Below are 19,133 nucleotides of genomic sequence, written 5' to 3'. Positions count from 1 at the left end.
GAACAGATAGGAAAAGTGATTCAGGATTCTAAAATGGGTATTAAGGCATATCTTGATACTACTATCTTTGTGGACAATTTGCTAAAAAAGTCCATCAGAGTTAAACAGATGGGGCTCCTGTTACACCTTTGCTCTTCACCTCCTTACTTCTGAGACGCTTGAGATGTGCTAATGGACCACCCTTTAGTTTCCTGTAAATCTAACAGGTATATTAGACTGTTGTATCTGACAATACTTTTTTCTAAAGTCAGTCACGCTGTATCCTAACACGCTGAAGCAGCACCCTGCCAAAGCTGTGAGGCAGTCACTGCACACCCGGAGAGAGAGACAACGCTGTCTATGCTGGGCGCTCAGGGCAAAGCGGCACCAGCGCTGCCTGCCTTGAGCACTGGAAGAGGGGTCAGCAGAATGACGTGCTTGGAGGTAGGCGACGGCGAGGGGGGAGGAGGAGAATCAATTTTAATTTCGGCTTTGTTCCTCCTTCGCTTAGCTGTTGCCATGCACCGAAGTTCCAGGTTGCGGTGTGACCTTGCCGAGGAGCGCGCAGCCCGGGCTGCTCAATGGGACCATTGTGCAGCCTTGCAGGGGCTCTTCGGGAGCCCTCTCCCCGGGTGTGGCTGAACCAGCGCCTCGGCAGCCTCCTCCTCCTCCTCCGTGAACTCCCTGTCCCGGGGAAACTCCGCCAGCAGCACGCTGATGCAAAAGGCAGCCTGCAAGAGGCAAACCCCTTGTCAGGAGCTGAGAAAGGATCTCCCCTCCTCTACCCAGGTCTCCATCCCCCGCTGCCGGGAGCGCCACAAAGTTAACCCAAGTGATCGATACGCTATAGGAGCATATTATTCCACTATCGGCGACTGATGCCACTGATGTAATCAAGTTACATAATCGCCGTCTTTGCACAAACACATCCATCTTCCTACAGACAGATCTGCATATCTTCTTCCATCCATTATGCATGAACCCACCAGCAGTACATAAGGGTACATATTTTCACACACACCATGTAACTTTAGCATTGCAGTGCATTGCACTGCACAACGTCATCACTATCGATTCCTTAACCTTCCCCCATTCCTTCTTATCAGAACTGATTTAGCGGAGAAAGATTACCTATGTGCATTACTCGGATTCCTTTAAATCTTTAAAGGCTGAAGTGGTTCCCTTGCTCACTTCTGTTCCTAAGAAGATGATCTTTTCTTTCCTTTTTTTTCCCCGTCTCGCTTCACACCACAAGTAACAGGAATGAATTCCCACACAGTCCCTCAGCCAGATGCATGTATGTACGAAATATCGAAGAGAGCATCTCTGTTTGCACATCTTCCAACTCCCATACACGTGGTCTGAGCTTTCAGTAGGTAAGTTATTGGGTGAAAAAAATATTTTGTAAGAGCAGCTGGATGAGAGATTTTCAGGCTAGTGACATTTACGGTATTTCTCTACTATCAGGCTGAGGGGTTTTTTGTCCTTACTGTCCCTCAGTTAATAATTTCCTTGCAGGAACAGTTGCAATCCCAAATTACCAGTGGCATTTAACCCGTTTAGCACCAGTGCACTGTACCACGATCAATAAGGATCACCACCTTAAAGTTTAACAACTTGAAGAGCAGGATTTCTCTACCTCCATTGCAGCTATGAAATGCAGCAGAACGCTGCACAGAGTTGGAAACATTTATTTAACCAGCGGATGGGCTCCGAGCTCATATTAATTAGATTCCATCACGGAGAGCTTCTTCATTAGCACATACCCTTTTCAGTCAAATACAGGGAAGATTAAAAAAAATAAATAATAGGGAAAATTAAAGACTACTTGCTTTTACAGTACTCCCTCAAACCCAGAGGATGCATGAAGAAGGGAGGAGATTTTTAATTAATTTTTTTATTTATTTATCGCAAAAAGCACTCACCAGAAGAACTACTGCAGTTATTCCACTTAACTACCAATAGCGACTGGAGCCCCCTCGCATCAGGGTAATGCAGCAATCCCGAAAGTGCCCATTTCAGTCACCCGCCACCAAGTTTAGCAATGCCGGGCTTTTGCCTGGATAAAATGACCTTACCCACAGGAGTCTCCCGAAATATCCCTCCGGTGCGATCAGTCAGCGAGGCGAGTGCCGGTCACCACACTGCGTACTCGGCCGGAGAAGCCCCGTGTTTACTCCTGGGGCTGAGCTGGCCGCGAGTGCCGCGGACGCGATGCCCATCCATCCACCGCTGCCAGCTCCGCCGCGGGCGCAGGTAATTCCATACAGACTTCGGCGGCCCCCCCCGCCCCCCCCGAGTCGCCCCTTCCTTCCTAGTTCAGAAAGTGCCCGCGTCGCCAGCGGGAGGTACCATCCAGGTGCGGCTGGGGGGGGGAGGGGGGAAGGGGGCGGCCGGCCTGGGGGCCCCCGCGCCGCCCGCGGGCAGCTCCGCGCCCAGCGCGCCGCCGAGGGCCAGATCCCGGCTTCCCGCACAAGTATCCGGCGAGCGACGGTCCGGAGGGGTTTCCTGGTGCTGGGAAAGCGCTGCGGGGGGGGCCGGGGGGAGTGTGCTTGCCGGGTCCTAACACCCGCACCGCAGCGCAAAAAAAAAAAAAAAAAAAAAAAAAACCAACCAAAAATAAAAAACCACACCACCAAAAAAAGATGGTGGGGGAGAGGGAGGTTTGGGGGGGGAAATTCTCCAGACGCGGAAAAGAAGAAAGGAAAAAAAAAATTTTTAGTTGTCCGCTTGCCCCGAACGATACTAATCCCCGGTGAAAATGACAAGTGATCAGCAAAGAAGAGGAGGTCTTGATTGATAACCACAATCCACCCAAAATATCCTCGGGAGCAGAGGAAGAGAGGGAGGGAAGGAGAAGGAGAGGGAGAGAGAGAGAGAGAGAGAGGCGAGAGAAACTGCAGTGCATAGACGATCCCTGTGTTCCTACGAGCCGGGCTGGCTCGCTCGGCGGAACGCGCCCTCCGCCGGGCCGGCAGGAAGGGGCCGGCACTGCCCCCCGATGGACAGCGCCGCACTCGCCGCTCCGCGACGGCTCCGGAGGAGGGATCGTGCTGGGGGGAGCCGGGGGGGAGGGCCCTTCGGAAGGGATCCTGGAGAAACTCCTGGGTGGTGGGGCCTCCTTCCCTCCGCCCCGGCGCCGCCCGCCTCCCGCGCCGCCTCTGCCCGCAGCGCTCCGCGCCCGCCCGGGACGGGGCTGGGGCAGGGCAGGGGCACGGGAGGATGAACGCGACACGCGCGGGGGTCACCCTTCTTCTCTTCTCCTCTTGTGCTTTATTTTGTTTTTCTCCCCACCTTCCCCTCCGGTTTCCGAAGCGAAGTGTTTTAGGAGAGATGATACATTATCTATTCTTGGATTTTTATAAGGCAAACTGTGGGCCTCGCTGTTGCCATGGGATCTTCTTTGTGCGAACTCTCTGAACTGTGTGGGAACAGTTTTATTTCCTTCCCTTCAGATTTTTGTCGGTTTTTTTTTCCCTCCTTGTCTTCTCTAACTCTTCCGAAGATATGTATCAAAATGTAACTGCATTATTGCCAATTAAGATTAACAGCAGCTGCAAGGTGCATCTAATTAGGAATGTTAATTACTTCATGAAATAAATAGTCATTTGCAGATGTTTATTACACTAAACAAATGTTCTACAAAACACAACTCTCAAATTCTGACGCTCCCCCCAATAAATTTGATCCCATTTCTGCACAAAGTTGCAAGGGAGTAGGCACCCCTCTTCCATAGCATTAGTCCTGCAGGTGCACACTCACAGGGAAGAGAGACACAGAGTTGCCTGTTAGCAGGTACGTGGTTGGGTCAGAGGCATTTTGTACTCTTACAACCTGTTGTATGGGGTGGGAGTGTGGAGAAGCAGGAAATATCTATGCAATGTGAGATAAACAGATAAGTAACTGTACACATTTATGTCTATGTAAATGGCATTCTCCAAAACAGGGAAACAAAACAACCAGGCAACATTCAGTTACCTCTTAATCCATTGTAGCTTCCTTTTAGGGCCACAGAGAAAAATTCAAACTGCACCAGTTGTTAAACCCCCAATATCTTAACAAGAGAAGAGAGAAAAGAAAAAGCAGCACGTGGGAGAGTGTGATTTTATTATGGAACATGATAAAGGATTATCGATAGGCAGATAAAGTGCCATGCAGAGTCAGTGGGTTGCAGGAGAGGTGGGAGCTATTGCAGAATTTGTGAAACTTGCTCACACCCCACCCCACCTCTCCCTATGATAATATAATGACATTCTTCATGTTGGACAAAAATTAGAAGAAACTAGAAATGAATACAGCAACCAGTAGTCAAAATTCAGTGTTAAAACACGAAAATTAATGTGACTAGTTAAACCAGCCATTCAGATACTACTATGATGAATGATCCATATGCGTAGGCAGGTAAAAGTGGCATGAAAAACTTCATGGGATTCTCTTTGTGGATCAGTACAGGGCATTTTAAGTTAGCTAAATGACTCATACCATCTACTTTAGAGAGCTGGTTTGGGTGCTTGATTTAGACACCCAACCATCTTAGCTGTTTGACAGAGTGAGAGGAAGGGAAAGAGAGAGGGGCTCCCAACTTTGATTCTCATTATCCTTTGAGAGAGCTGCTTTCTCACCACGGAGGTGCTACAACAGACTTCCAGCACTTCCACTATGGAACTTCAAAAGTGTTCTTCGTGCCTGGACAGAGCAACAAATGCTTGAGGCTGTTCGTGCTCTGCAATGAGCAGAGAGTAGGAAGGAGGTACTTGGGGCTATTGTTAAGGTGTATTTGCCTTCAGTTCCTGGTGCTTTACAGATTTCTCTTCCACTGATAACCAAGTTATTTAATCTCTCTGTCCTTTTGTTCCTTCACTGTATAATGTGAATTAACACTGTTCTTATGAATAAAGGTGCAGTGAAGATAAAAAGGCATTAATGTTTTTTAGGTGTTCTTATACAGCAGTCATGGGAGCTATATAAATTCCCAGAGAAGCTGATTAAGGGTCTGGCAGGAGAAAGGGAAAATGAAAAAGGGTGGAAGCCAAAAGCTGTGAACAAAATACAGTGGAATTGCTAAAATGGCTGAAACTAGACTAATAACACAGAAAAGCTGTAGACCATTCACACGTGCAGAATACAAAGCACCTGCGTTCTTGAGTTAAATTTGTCCCTGGGTTAAAGAAACTGGATTCAGTTCATTTCTCAGTTAGGAATTGTTATGAATAGCAGTGCAGTTGTATGAATGCAAGTATAAGAGGTTTTAGATTTAATTTTTTTCTCAGCCATATACCTAATCTCTAATTGGCTTCATCCTCACATTAATAACTAGGGTTTGTATAATACAGAAGGAGATCTCCTTTGTCCTCATCATGACTTGAGTGTTTTCAAGATATTTCACCAAAGAGAAAAGCAAAATCTTGTGGTTTTCTAAACATTGTTTTAATTCCATGACATTCAATATATGCTGAATGGTTTAATATGAATGAGTAGTGTATCTTGTGTGTACTATGTGTGTGATCTTGAGGCATTATATCCCTTGAGATAAGGAAGAGGCACAAACCACATCTTCATCTATACTTCAGTAAGTGTCTTTAAAAGGATCATTGCATTTAATGTGTTTTAAGGAAAGTGAAACAGTGCAGTCAAAGTAAACTTCCCTTTCTAAAAGTAATACATATTTAAAATGAAAGGGCTGACAGAGCATGTGGCTCTGAAGAATGCTAACATTGTGCACAGTACTTTTTGTTAGTAAATCCATTCTGCTCGGATGGGCACCAGCCAAGAGCTGATACCACCCCTTAGCTGCAAGGTGTCCTTCAAAACCTCATAGCCTCATGCTTACCCTGCTGGCAAGTCTGTCCAGAGGGTCCGAAGACTGGTAGGTCTTTCACCATCTACCTGTGGATTTAGGTAGTAAATAGTTTTCCATTTCTGTATTTATTCCCCACTTTTTAACAAATGCTATGGGAGAAAAAGACTAAGTACCACAGTAAAACATCAGCACTCGCACATTCTCATCCTGAGTGTGCATATAGAACAGAACTATGACACGACATAAATCTAACAGCACGCAAAACAAGCATAATATTTTAAATTAAAAATGTAATGAAATTAAAACTCCAAAATATGCTTACACTCCCCCACTAAAAATACCAAACAGAAGCCCTGCTCCTGTAAAAATCTACATCTGAACCTTGTAACCCTGTAAACTGCATTCTCAATCCAATTACTAAACAGTTTCAGTAAAGAAAAAGGTCAGCATTTTATCTATTTCTTTCTTTTCTTTTCCCCTTTTCAAAACAAAATTTCATTGATTTTATTTCAAAATGCTTCCCTTTTTGTCCACTTCTGACATGACTAAGTGGTCTGGAATGCTTCAGAGAGAACAAGGTAAAACCTGAAATTTGCTATGTGATTAACTTCTCTGTTCTCCTTGAATTTTTTGGTATATTTTATATTTGTATATTTTATATTTTTAATTTTATACATCTTAATTTATATGTACTTACATTTAATTTATTTTATGTGCTTTATATAATGTACATTACATATTACATATTTTTATTCAGTCAAGACAAAAGTGTTCAAGAAAGCATATATTTTAAAAAGAATAATCCGTAATTCCATGTCATGTGAAAATTTCAAAAGCAATTTCCTTTACAGAGGAGCCTGATTCTAAAGAGTACATATCTAGTCATGGAATAATACTCATCTCATAATGAAGAGACTTAATCACAGAAAGTCTTGTTTATAGTCTTAATTGCAATTCTGTTTTTCTTTTCCTGAACCTCATGTACGTTTTCATGAGTATAAGCACTCTGTATTCATTGCTGAGCTGTATTGTCCCAAATGCCACAGTTTTACCATGCTTTTCTTGTTGGTGCCATTCTTGTGTGACTAATTCAGCAGCTTTGTGCAGAGCATGTCAGACAGCTCAGGCTATTTGGTGCACAGCTCTGCCAGGGCCTTGCTGTCTCTCTGTGCAGCCCAGACAAGCCTTCTGCATCGGGTAGTCATCAGTTGTAGGTGGCCTGAGCAAAGCACTATGGCACCTGTGGATGAAAAGTGACACTGCATGAAAGCTAAATGTCTTGTTACTACTTGAGTGGGAGGGTACTTTCATTCAGAAAGGCATTCCTTCAACACATACATTTCATTGATTCTTAATGTTTAAAGAAGATGGAATTATATATATAATATATATATTATATATATATATATATACACAGATATAAAAAATTATCTTTGTTGTCCTGCAACTTACTGCTTTAACCTAATTTAGCAAAGGATAATCTCAAGGTAATTAAATGCTCATCTCTTGCCCATTTTTAATTTTGTAGAATAAATGGTTACTTGCTGTTCCCCTAGTCTCTCATTAGAGTATCTCAAATAAAGATAATACCCATCCATAAGCTGCTTAGAACATATACCTCATCTATTTAATTAAACAGTTATCTATCACAAGATAGGAAACCTAAAATGGTGGGGTGCATTCGTGCATTAAAAAAAATCTATATGTTTCAGTTAAGAGTTGCCTTTTTTCTTTCTTTCTTTCTTTTTCTCTAAAAGACTAACAGAAGGCAGTAATAACGAATTATTTTCCTTTGAGGGTCTGTTTACTTTTAGAGTCTTCAGCAATATAAATCTCATACTAAATTTCACCTACTGCTGTCCAGCTCTGGCCACTGTTGGAGAACATCACTGGCTGAGAGGGATTGCTCTGATAACTTGGGTCAATAGAAAGGCTCCTATTACTTCAAAAGGTGTTACAGCAGATCTTGCACTACTCTTGTCCAATCGAAGATAATAAATTGGAGATTTTAAATATAAGCATTATTTGGAAAAAAAGTTACATAAGAATGATTGACCCAAGTTATCAGAGTAATCCCTCTCAGCCAGTGATGTTCTCCAACAGTGGCCAGAGCTAGACAGCAGTAGGTGAAAAGGGCAGGGATGGTGACAAGCAAAAACAATACTCATGCAATGCACCTCCTGAATTCTGACAGCTGGCAGTTCAGGGGTTTTCACTTTTCATCACGAGAAAATGCCAATCATGAATATGAAACGTGGTAGAAATTAAGAGACGAATGTGATCTGAATTGCAAAAAAACCTCAACCAACCAACCAACCAAAAAAAAAACAAAACCAAAAAAAACAAGCCCTAATGGAAAAAGCAAGAGGACGAGTAAAACTTTGTTGAGTCATCCAGCTGCTTTGCGCAAAATTGGCTTTTAGTTTTTCTATTAATGTTTTTTTTTTTTTTTTTTCCATTCTAAAATTTGCCAGAAGCTAGAAAATGTGCCAGGAGAGCAACTCCCATGGGCTGCTGCTCCCTTCCCCCTGTGCTGCTCCCCTGCCTGGAATGCTACCCAGCACGTCCTTCCCACCTCATTCTGGCCACTGAACCCTTCTGTCACTGAAAAGTTTTCTCAGGAGGAAAGGGATTTTTCCAAGGCCTCCTGCCCGCCTGTGGGCAGGCCATGGCTGGCAGGGCACGGCAGGGTGGCAGGGACCTTCCCCAGCAGCCCCATCCAATCCATCCAATGTGGATATTATACACAATTTTATAAATATCATTATTAGGCAGTCCTGGACATCTATCAGCACCTGCCCATCCTCACTCTGAGATGTGATATTGGGATTGTTTGCATGAATGGGGTTCAGGTGGTCATCATGTAATTTAATGGGTGCGTAACAAAAATTTTGTTCCTTTGACTGCAGGGTCGTCTGTTGAAGTGCTCCCTTGCTACTGAAATGACTTCTGCAGCCTTGGTAGAGGTAGACAAAATGTGAAGTCATGCAGGTCAGTGTAGCAATGGGACTGCCAGAAGCATGGCAGTAAGGTGTTCACTCGGATGCAGCTTCATATGAGAGAGTTCCTAAAGAAGCACAGCTACTTTCACCCTGAAGTACATGAAGTACTAAACTTTCATACATCAAAGAGTGTGACTGACAGGACCAAAATCAAATCCAGAAACTGCCTGTGTAGATGTAAACCACTTTGGCAGGAACAAACTAAAATTTAACTGGTCTAATGTTCCTGAGTAAAAATATCCCTTGGAAAGTTATGAAGCAGAATAAGAGATTGCTAAAATCAAAGCTGTGTGAATTTTCTACCTCACAGACCTCGTGAGTCAATTACAATAAAGCTATAAGTGTCAGAATTCATTAACCTAGGAAATGTTTGCTTTTCAGTGTTGCTTATTTTGTCTCCCTCCTATACACATACGTGTGCATACAGAGGCACTTGACTTTGTGCTTACCAATGCACCCAATTTAGCAGCAGCAAAGGTTTGTCCTAGTTATTAATATAAGTTGCTGGAATTATCTACAGTCAGTATGTTTTGAAGCTTCAATTTGCTATTTGGATGACATGGGGAAATCTAAACTTCTACATGCAGGTATGGCCTGCATGTGAGCAGAGAACTCACAAGAAGAGAAGCAGCTCTTTACTTTTGAACAGTGCACAAAACCAAGTTCAAGAGCCAATTATTTAAGTACCACTGTACGATAATCACTATGAAGTATTCAAATTCCTGAAGCCAATCTCCCCGGATCCCTCCAAAAAGATATCAAAACAACCTCACTTTCTCTTACAGAAGTATTATTTTGCTGTAAAGAGGGGCAATACCTAAAACCCATGGAAGTTAATTAGAAAGAATTAAAAAAAAATACACCTAAAAGGGTAAAAATGTTTGGTGATGCAAGGGATGCTGTTTAAAAACATAATGTTACATTCTTGGTGAAAGAACCCATCAGATCTCTAAAAAAAGGGCTAGCTTGATTCTGAGATAAAAAAACCTTCTTTCAAATAAGAAAATCATATTCCAATAATTGGAAATTATATATAGTACATTAAATGTTAAGCTATAGCAACTCAGCCCTGACAAAAATGTTCAGAATCAGCCCACTAACAGCATAAAGCATAGAGAAAAAATATTTTCAAACTCATTATGATGAATCTTGTCATCATTGGTAACAACAGATGATTCAGTAGGATGACAATTAGTAGAAAAAGACATTTAACAGAGCAGTAACAAGTTGTAAAATATTCAATTTATAGTTAATATTTTTTGTTCTAGTATGTATGAGATGTATTAACACATAAGGGTGTTAAAAAGTTATTACTACCATTGTTTAAAATGTTTTTGGTTTCACAAAAATCTTCTGGTACTCATAAAGGAAACTATCAATATCGCTATCAAACTTTCTCCAAAATGTCAACTTAATGTTAAATAATCTTCAAAAAACAATCAAAACATCAAGAAGGATTGGGATGAGAAATGAAAACAAAACTAAAAAGAAATATTATGGCACTGTATTAATCCATAGTGAACTTTGTTCTTGAATATGAATATACACATGATTAGGTTGCCCAGTCTCAAAAAAAGCCATAATTAGTAAGCAGTATTAAGCAAAGTAATTAGCAAGGGAATAGTCAAATAGAACGTGTTTGCTTAGAGAGGCGGAGGACTACTGAACAGAATAAGACTATTTGGTTTGCAAAAGGTGATACAAAGGGAAATACACGAGATCTCGAAAGTTACAAGTAGTGTAAAGACCAACGTCTTCAGTACACAAGAATGAGTAGGCAGCCAGTAAATTATGATGTGACATGTTCAAAAGAGATGCATAACAAATAAGTAAATTGTATAATTCATTCATTGCCTCAGGATGTTTTGAAGGCCAAAGTATAAATCAGTTATGAAAGAATAAGTACATTCTTGTTGGAGAGGCCTCTCTTTTGTATTAAACAATAATCTGATTATAACTTCCCAGATAGAAAATGCCTAAACTATGTGCAGCCAAGGTGGAAAGACACACCAGAGAAAGATCTAAGTCTGCTTCACTCGCTTCTTTCACTCTTTGCTTAAGTTTCTTCTACTAGTCATTCTTAGAGATGAAACTGGGTCTTTGTGCTGAATCTCCATGGAATTTGAAAGTTTTGCATTATTGAAAGAGTTAATGCACATTATGCATTGTGCACGGGGTTAATGCAACACAGAATCCAGAAAAAAATGCCAAGGAATGTCACTTGCCTGGATTTAGTGCACAGAAATTTCTTTTTCTATTGACGTTTACTTCTAGCCAAAAAGGGAGTTAAAAACTACTACCAGGTAAGAATTTCTGAATTCATTCAATGCTCATTTTTACAGGTGTAAGTAAGCAGGTATCATGAATGCAACAGAAAGAAAGATGAGAGATGCTGGGAAAATGCATTTGCGTGTGATGGCAGCGTGGCAGGATCTCTGTAGTATCAGGAGCAAAAGAGTTAAAGGAAATGTTTTTTAACATGACTTTGTGGGGGGAGGTCCTGTTGCTGCCTAAATCTTTCTTTAAGTCTACACAGAAACATGAGAACCTTGATAGGAGAGTATTGTACCCAACTAAAATGCGATGTGACTACAGGACAACTTTACAGCGTAAACAAATTTGAGGTCTCACACAGATTAATAAGAGTGCCAGCTTTTCCTTATGTCAGTCTATAAACAAGTCTGTCAAACTTTTGTTATCCATAGCCTGAAATTCCAATTTCCCACATCCACCATTTTTTGTTCTGTCTTTATTTCTTGCATTAAATATTCTCTTGAAATAAGAAAAACCAAACGTAAATGGTATCAGTTTAGCACGATTGTTACAGAATGTCTGTGACAGCACAGAAAGCAAGCTGCAGACAATGAAAAATGAAGGATCAGTAATTACTAAGATTTACAAGAACACTCCTGTATAGCTTTGTTCTGTGGGCCTGGAAAAATGTAACTTCTATTTCAATGTGTCTTTTTGCCTTGTTTTATCTTAAACTGCCAATTTTTTTCAAAGGCCAGGATTCTTTCTTCTAACGGGAGACAACAAGCTGTTCCTTATGAGATCAACAGTGACGGTGTAGCATTTCCTGAAAGAAGAGAGACAACTCTCAGTGCAAAGGAGAAAGTTTCATTTTCAGCAGTGAAGATAGATGAATCAGAATAAGAAAAAAGAATGAAGGCAGAGGAGAGTGGCAGGGTCTGAAATGAAGGCAATGTGATCTGAATGCTGATGAAGAGGCATTGACAAGATGAAAGATCTCTCTCTGTCGCGCTCTCGCCCTCTCATTTCCAGTGTGTAAAATCTGTCCTGTTGACATACTCTTGAGCTCTTTTTATATCACAAAACTGGAACAAACAGGATTCACAATCAGTGGTGGTGACACAGCCCCTGTGAAATATAGTTGCTAAGGGAAGAGCTTAGCACCTGCCTCCCATTCTCTCCCACTTTTTGAGACCCTTCAGTCCATGTAACTGGACTTCATCAGGATTTGATAATGCTTCTCTGAGTAATTCAGGCTGATTACAAATAAGAGAAGTCTGTAAGGTACTGACAATTCACATTGACTCTCAAGGAAAAGGTATCATATAGTTAAATATGTAAGTATTTTACCTATATGTAATTTAAGTGTATTCATAATGTAACATAACATCACATCTGTTGGATGTCAGTTCTCAGAGGAAATCCTCTTTTGGAAAAATAACAAGATGACAAAACCAAGCAGATATGTCATGTTTGAAGATAAAAGGTAGCCAAACTTTAAAAATCAAAACCCCACCTTTATAGTATGTATGCTGAGAACTCCTGAAGTTTTTGCTTCAATACATGCATCGGGGAAAATTTCACTTTCCAGCCATCAAAACCATTGGTTTTGATGGCAGTTTCTTTCAAATAATCAGGGTCTTCAGACAAGCAAGGCTGTTGCTCACAACAGCGTGTATTCTGCCAGTAAATATTTTTTCACAATGTAGGACAAAATATAGTGACATATATGTATACAACATGGACCTAAATGTGTTGTCATATTGTGAAGTATGCAATATACAGGTCACAACATTGTACGTTGAGATTAAAAAATTAACTTTCTAAAGTTTATGTGCTATCTGAGGTAGTACTGGTTTAATTTTCCCTCTGTATAATGACTTTTTAAAAGTAGTGCATAAGAAGCTGTTTAGTTTTTTCCCCCTCTGTGGTACAGTTGAAGGGAAACTGTGATTTCACTGAAATTAATCAAGAAAAACAAGGTGTTATTTCAAATCCTTCACTCTTTAGTAAAAGGCTTGTTCACTTTTGTGGCTAATTTGCCTGACTAATAAGTAAAGAGTAAAAATATAAATTATACATTTATCTGCATTGTATATAGGAGTCATGAGGTTAATTAGGAAATTCCAGTCTTTGTTGCTAACCATGTTTTGAAGACAGGGAAAATACAGAGAAAAACCAACCAAAATTGTAAACCAAACCAGGTTTCTTTGGGTTAATTCCTGTTCATATTTTCAATTCTAAACTGAATACCTGTCAGGTGGAAGAATAAATTCAAATATTAGTGTTCAAAAGCAGAATGTCATCAAATTGTCTGCTGTTATGTTTTCTACATCAAGTTAATTTATGGAAAATTAAAACTCCTACCAGGCTGAAAAAGTTAATACCAATATTCCATTTACAAAAAAAAAAAAATAAACAAAAAAAATCACAAAAGGAAAAATATATATCTCTTTTATAACTGCATGTACTATTAGGGTTTGGTACAACAAGCAGTTAACAAGCAATGCATTTTCCCAGGACTCAAGGTTTTGGAATTCATATGTCGATGAACACTTTATAAATCTGCAATAATACTGTTTCTGGTCAGTACCTTCACACTACATCACACACATTTTCACACTGTGTAGTAGAGGTTTCTTCTTGCTGATCCAGAGAGATACAATGAAGAAATATTTAGAATTAATGATAAATTGAAGGATTATAGATTAAGAGGTTTTTTTCAGGTGATTTATCTCCTCTCTCCTGTTTTGTTTCCCTGTGGCTCTTCCCCACAATGCCCTATCTCTCATATATTTATTTTGTGTGGTTTGACATTACATTTAAAAAATTCCACTGAAATAAATGACCAATTTATTACCACCAGGTTTCTCTGAATCTGTGACTTATGTCTGACCACATATTTATGAATTTTTAAAATGGAAATACTTATATTCAAACAAAGTTCAGAAAAAAAAAAATCTGAAAACCAAACACCAAACTAAAACAAACCCCAAATTCTCCACAAAACAAAATATGATTTAGGGATATCAGCAATGATGGGAACAGTTTCAGTTGTTTCCACAAGGACATATATATATATATATATATGTGTGTGTGTGTATATATATATGTGTGTATATATATAGTGTGTGTACATATATATGTATATATATACATATATATATACACACGAGGTATATATATATGGTATTTTTATACAGTGTGTGAATATCCATATTTATATATAAGGTATATACATAAGGTAGTTTCTTAAGAGAAAAAGTAAAACATTCTTAAGCTAGTCTTTGATTTTAAATAGAGGCCTGACCATCATTAATGACTATGAAAACATTAATCTTTGTCAGAGGATCACAAATTGAATAGTTACTTACATTGGATTTAAAAGACTCAATACTGAGAAAACTTTGTCTCGTATTGTAACAAATTAAAACAAATTTTCTACCACTGCAATTTATGGTGCTAACTCTGGTAATTAGGGCAGAACTAATTGTCCATAACTTTAGGCTCTCAGAGTGTTGTCATCATCCAGAGCTCATCATCCAGACTACCTTTACAGGCATGGGGGAGAAACAGAAGCTGTTTTAGAATGATTCAGCTCATTCTAGTATAGACATCTTAAGTGAATCTCACCTTTGAAGGATCTATTTCGCTCTCTCAACTAGACAGAAAAGTAGATTAAAAGCTTGGAAATAGAAGGTATATGACAGATGCCTAAGTCTGTGTGAGGTTATTCCTGTCATTAATATGTAAAGAGGATATAAAATAATAAGCAGAAGTGAATTTGTAAATTTAGAAACTACAATATTGCATAAAAAAAGAATAATGATTTTTTCAAATTTTTACTGTAACATTAGCAAGTAATACTAGTAAAATTTATGGAAATTATATTAAAAAAATACCCTATCATTATGCCCTTGCATGCAACACAAGGATCCAAGGGGTTACAAAAAAGAAGCTGTTCACTTGCAGAAATAGCTTCTTATTTTCCTAGGAATGTAGGAAAAGAAAAACATTCTTTTGGGGTGTTTTTGTGATGTTTTATAATAGCATACTTATACAGACATTCCACAACTTTTGCAAAATAGCAACAGAATACTAATATCCTGAAATATCTCAGCACCTGAAAAGCAACTAGGGAATTGTGACTAAAGGCCATCAGCTCTAAAAATAAACCTAAAGGCACTTTTCTTAACCTACAAATAGATCCCTTGTTGTACAGTCTGTTTACATCTCACATAATGATCAAAGCCTTATAGGAGAAACCTATTTATTTCTTTAAAAAGGAGAGTCAAGTGAAGATAATTATAAACTTTTTAAGGAAACTCACTGTTGAAATGTGCTTCAGCATCTACTGTGCTGTGCCAAAGTGCGTCAATGAAACCCAGGTAAAGATTTTCACTTTTTTTCAGTGATTACTGTATCTCCAAATGGGAAACAGCTGAAGCCACTTTCTTTTCAGGAACAAGCTGTTTGAAACAGTTTCCTTGGTTTTTTTTAGTTACTTGTGGCCAAGGAATGTCATTAGTTCTGCCCTCAGCTCCTATACTGAGATTCCATTCACAGGAACTCACTTAACAGCTCGTTTACATGGAGCATGCATGACAGGGGAAACCAGCCTAAGGTATCTATTTCAAATTATATTTATGATAAAGCACATAATGAATTATTTACATCAGAAAACAGGCATTAAATATTATATACTTCTAGTTTTGCATGGGAGTATTCCTTGGGGATTTAAACTAATTTCCTTCAACTTTAAAATTTAAGTTGTTTTAACTGTTATGAATTATTCTAAACACTTATCTAAACTATGTCAGAGCCACAGAAAATAGACCCAGAAATGCAGAAAGACTCACACATCTTTTCCTTATGCCTAAGTCCCAACACATAGTCGTATAATCAACAGCTGTTACTTTTCCTCGGGGTTATGTCACTTTTACTCATATATTTTGATGACACATAAACAGCTTAAAGTTCTTTCTCTTTTTTAAGTGGCAGGGTGCTGCACTTTTCAGTTGCACAAGAGAACAAAATTGGAAAGTTTCAACAATAAGGAATATTTCTTAAGTCACTTTTTCCTCTTTTCCAGACTGAACTGGTGTTTGTGCTCAGAACATTTATCTGGCTCCAGAGATGAATACTGCTTGATCTTATCATGCAATATTAAAAGTGTGATGGGCTGCTAAGAATCTACACATACAAACAAGGAATGATACTGAAGATTATACTTCCATATGATAAAATACTGGTATCTAATGACATCTATTGTTTAATAGTGAAAAAATTAGCAATCTTTGAAGCTGTTTTATTACTTGAGATTATGAATTTTAACATTTATAACTGTAATTTTCCCCTGCAGCCATATTTTCAGATGTTATCACAGGGAGAAAAGTACTCACTTTTTAGGGGGAATGTCACCTTTATCCATAAGAGCCAAGGGGAAAAAAACCACTGTTAAAAATCTTTCCCCAAATTTCCCTCCTTGCCAGAAGGACAGCGTGACGTAGCATGAATAAATTCTTAACTAAGCTATAGTATGTCAATAAAATTCCAATTTAATGGATACCGAAGCAAAAAGGCATTGAAGCTAAGGTTGTAACTCATTTTGCCAAGAAGTGGTTGAAAGAGCTTAAGATATCTTTGAATTGTAATCAATGTCCTTTTATCTAACAACTGCACTTCTTTTTTTCTTGTGGTTACAACTATTTGGTCATTCACTGATTTTTTTAAAGCTTGGTTAATTACAATGTGTTTGTGAAAGTAGCAAGTTTAAGCTAAGGTAGAGAGAGGCTCTTCTATTAAACAGGAGAAAGCAGAGAAAAAATTATTTTTTGAAAAGGAATGTATGCTTATCATCAAGAGAAGAGGTCTGGAAAGAGAAAAAGAAATTAAGGAAATTCCTAGTTCACATTTCAAATTTTTATAAGTCAGGACTTCCTCTTTACTGTTTGAAATCTGAACAAACACAAACACACACATACACACACACTCTCTCTCTCTTTATTAAACTAATCTGATTTTTCATGTAATTATTGATGGAAAGTGGTGGAAAGGACATTTTGGAGGAAATCTACTATTTTTGTGGGAGAAGCTGATAGAAAATAAGAAGTGAAACATGACTATGAGACAGAGGTATTGTGAGAGTACAGGTCATCTGCTTGCAATGTCTATCAATTATTTCTTAGATCACCTGGTCGAAAAGAAAGTTGGCAGGAAACATGGAGAATAAAGTAGAAGGCCTTATTTCAAAAAATGGTTTGTAAGATGTTGTTCCAAGTTATTGAAAGCTGAAGGGACACGATAATGAAGAAAAAGTGGCGAAAATTTTGCAGTTTGGTCTTCCACATATTGTATGTAGAGCAGATATATTTGCATCCATTCCCTTCTCAGGCTGCTGAACCCTCAAATTTCTCTGGTATCTAAATTTCCAGCTGAGAGTGCTGACACTTTCCTTTCACATCCTTAAGGATTCATCATATGATTTGCACCTATCCTGCCCTAAGTGTTTTTTCATACTGTGTGCTGTTCACAAACTCTGAGTGCAGGCAGGATGTGCAGTGCTGCCATACCATCACAGTGAGTACTGAATCTGTTTCTGACAATATTGAATCTATTACAAAGTGCTGAACACTTTTTCAGTCTTCTCTATATGAAAGAATTTCGGACTTCAGTTTTGCAAACACCACCCTCAATAGGCTCATGAGAGTTTATTAACTATCCAGCTTTAGGCTAAATGAGCTCAGGGAAAACGGGAAGCCACACTTAAGCCAATGTGATAGAATAAGTGTAAGACTGCTTTTCTGTGAGCATGAGACATGTGTCAGAAGGTACTCATCAGGGAGTCCAGCATATAGCCTGTGGCAGTGCATCAGTCCACCTGAGTGGATGAGCAGAAAGCACATCTGTTAGGAGAGAAGGAAGACAAACAGTGGCTGCTAGCCACTTGGCCCATCTCGGAGTTCAAAAGTGGTTGCTGTGTGGGTGTTGTTCAGGATGGTGTCCCTGAACACCTCTCTCATCTCAAAAGGGAGCAGAATACGCTATGGCAATGTTGCTTCTTCACCCACAACAGGAATTACAGGCTCTGCCTGGCCAAGTCCATAGGGGTCCAAGAAGCCTCTTGTCCCTGTTTGTCCTTTTGCAGCTTCCCAAATGACTGTTTGTCACAGAAATAGTGTGCTGCAAGTTCAGTGAAGAGACTGATATGCAAATGCTTTCTACCCAGTGCAAGGCATGGGACTAGGTACGGACCTAAAGTGGAGTACAGTCTGGGTACTTGCTGGATCTGCTGGTGGAGCCACAAAGGCCTGTGCAGTGTGTATTGCAGCAAGAGGGGCTGGATGTGCCTTCAATGTTTCAGAACTACTCCGAGGACCTATGATGTTAATGCAAATGGAAAGGTCCAGACTGAGGCAACTACTACTGTCTTTGGGAATGTTTTCTTTCCTTTGTACAACTCTCTATATTTAAAATGGGGCTGAAATTTGTTTATAGACCTCTTATGGTTCACTGCATTTACTTACCACTCCTTTGAAAGTTTCTGAATAGGCAAGGGGCTAGGGGATGACATCAGTATCTTTGTTGGTACACCCAAAAGAATAAGAGAATTTGATGGAACCAAGTATTCCCCATGTCAGCTAAACACTTAGTAGGTAATCTCTGCTTATAAGTAAAGGTTTCAGCCAAATCATTATCACTCTTTAGAAAGCACAGTGTAACTCAGGATGTTCTTGGCCCAGTTAAGCAGTCGTGCCTGCCCTAGCTCAGTGGGAAGGTTGAAGCCAGAATGGGTCTTCTCATCCTTGTAATATTTAAAATAAACTACATCTTGAAAAGAGGTGTTTTAGCATTTGTTAAGAGGCTGTATTTGAACTGCTGAGCAGCAAAGGTCTTTTAATACTTTTTCTCCTCATCTTTCCCTTGGAATTGTTAGCTAAGAACACGCAACAAAGAGAAGATATAAAAAAATCCTTCAACTTTTCTGTGAAGCAGCAGGGTTGCCAAAAATTCATGCTCAATCCACCTCCCAATAATTCTTAGTAGAGCAGTTTTATTATCACCGATCCCTGAGGACAATGGAGTTGAGACTAAGGTAG

General features: G+C 39.4%; 1 protein-coding gene across 1 annotated transcript in view; it reads right to left on the bottom strand.

Annotated features, from left to right (window-relative positions):
• IL1RAPL1 (interleukin 1 receptor accessory protein like 1) overlaps positions 1-2,962 on the bottom strand; it is a 693,374-nt gene extending 690,412 nt beyond the window's left edge. Inside the window, exon 1 of the mRNA XM_064645616.1 lies at positions 2,058-2,962. The gene's annotated coding sequence lies outside the window, so the exon portion shown is untranslated. The remainder of the gene's footprint in view (positions 1-2,057) is intronic.
• Between the last annotated feature and the right edge of the window lie 16,171 nt (positions 2,963-19,133).

The sequence above is a fragment of the Pseudopipra pipra genome, chromosome 2 (assembly GCF_036250125.1).
Source record: "Pseudopipra pipra isolate bDixPip1 chromosome 2, bDixPip1.hap1, whole genome shotgun sequence".
Taxonomy (NCBI): domain Eukaryota; kingdom Metazoa; phylum Chordata; class Aves; order Passeriformes; family Pipridae; genus Pseudopipra; species Pseudopipra pipra.
The sequence above is the reverse complement of the archived record's forward strand: the minus strand, read 5'-3'. Positions and strand labels throughout refer to the sequence as shown.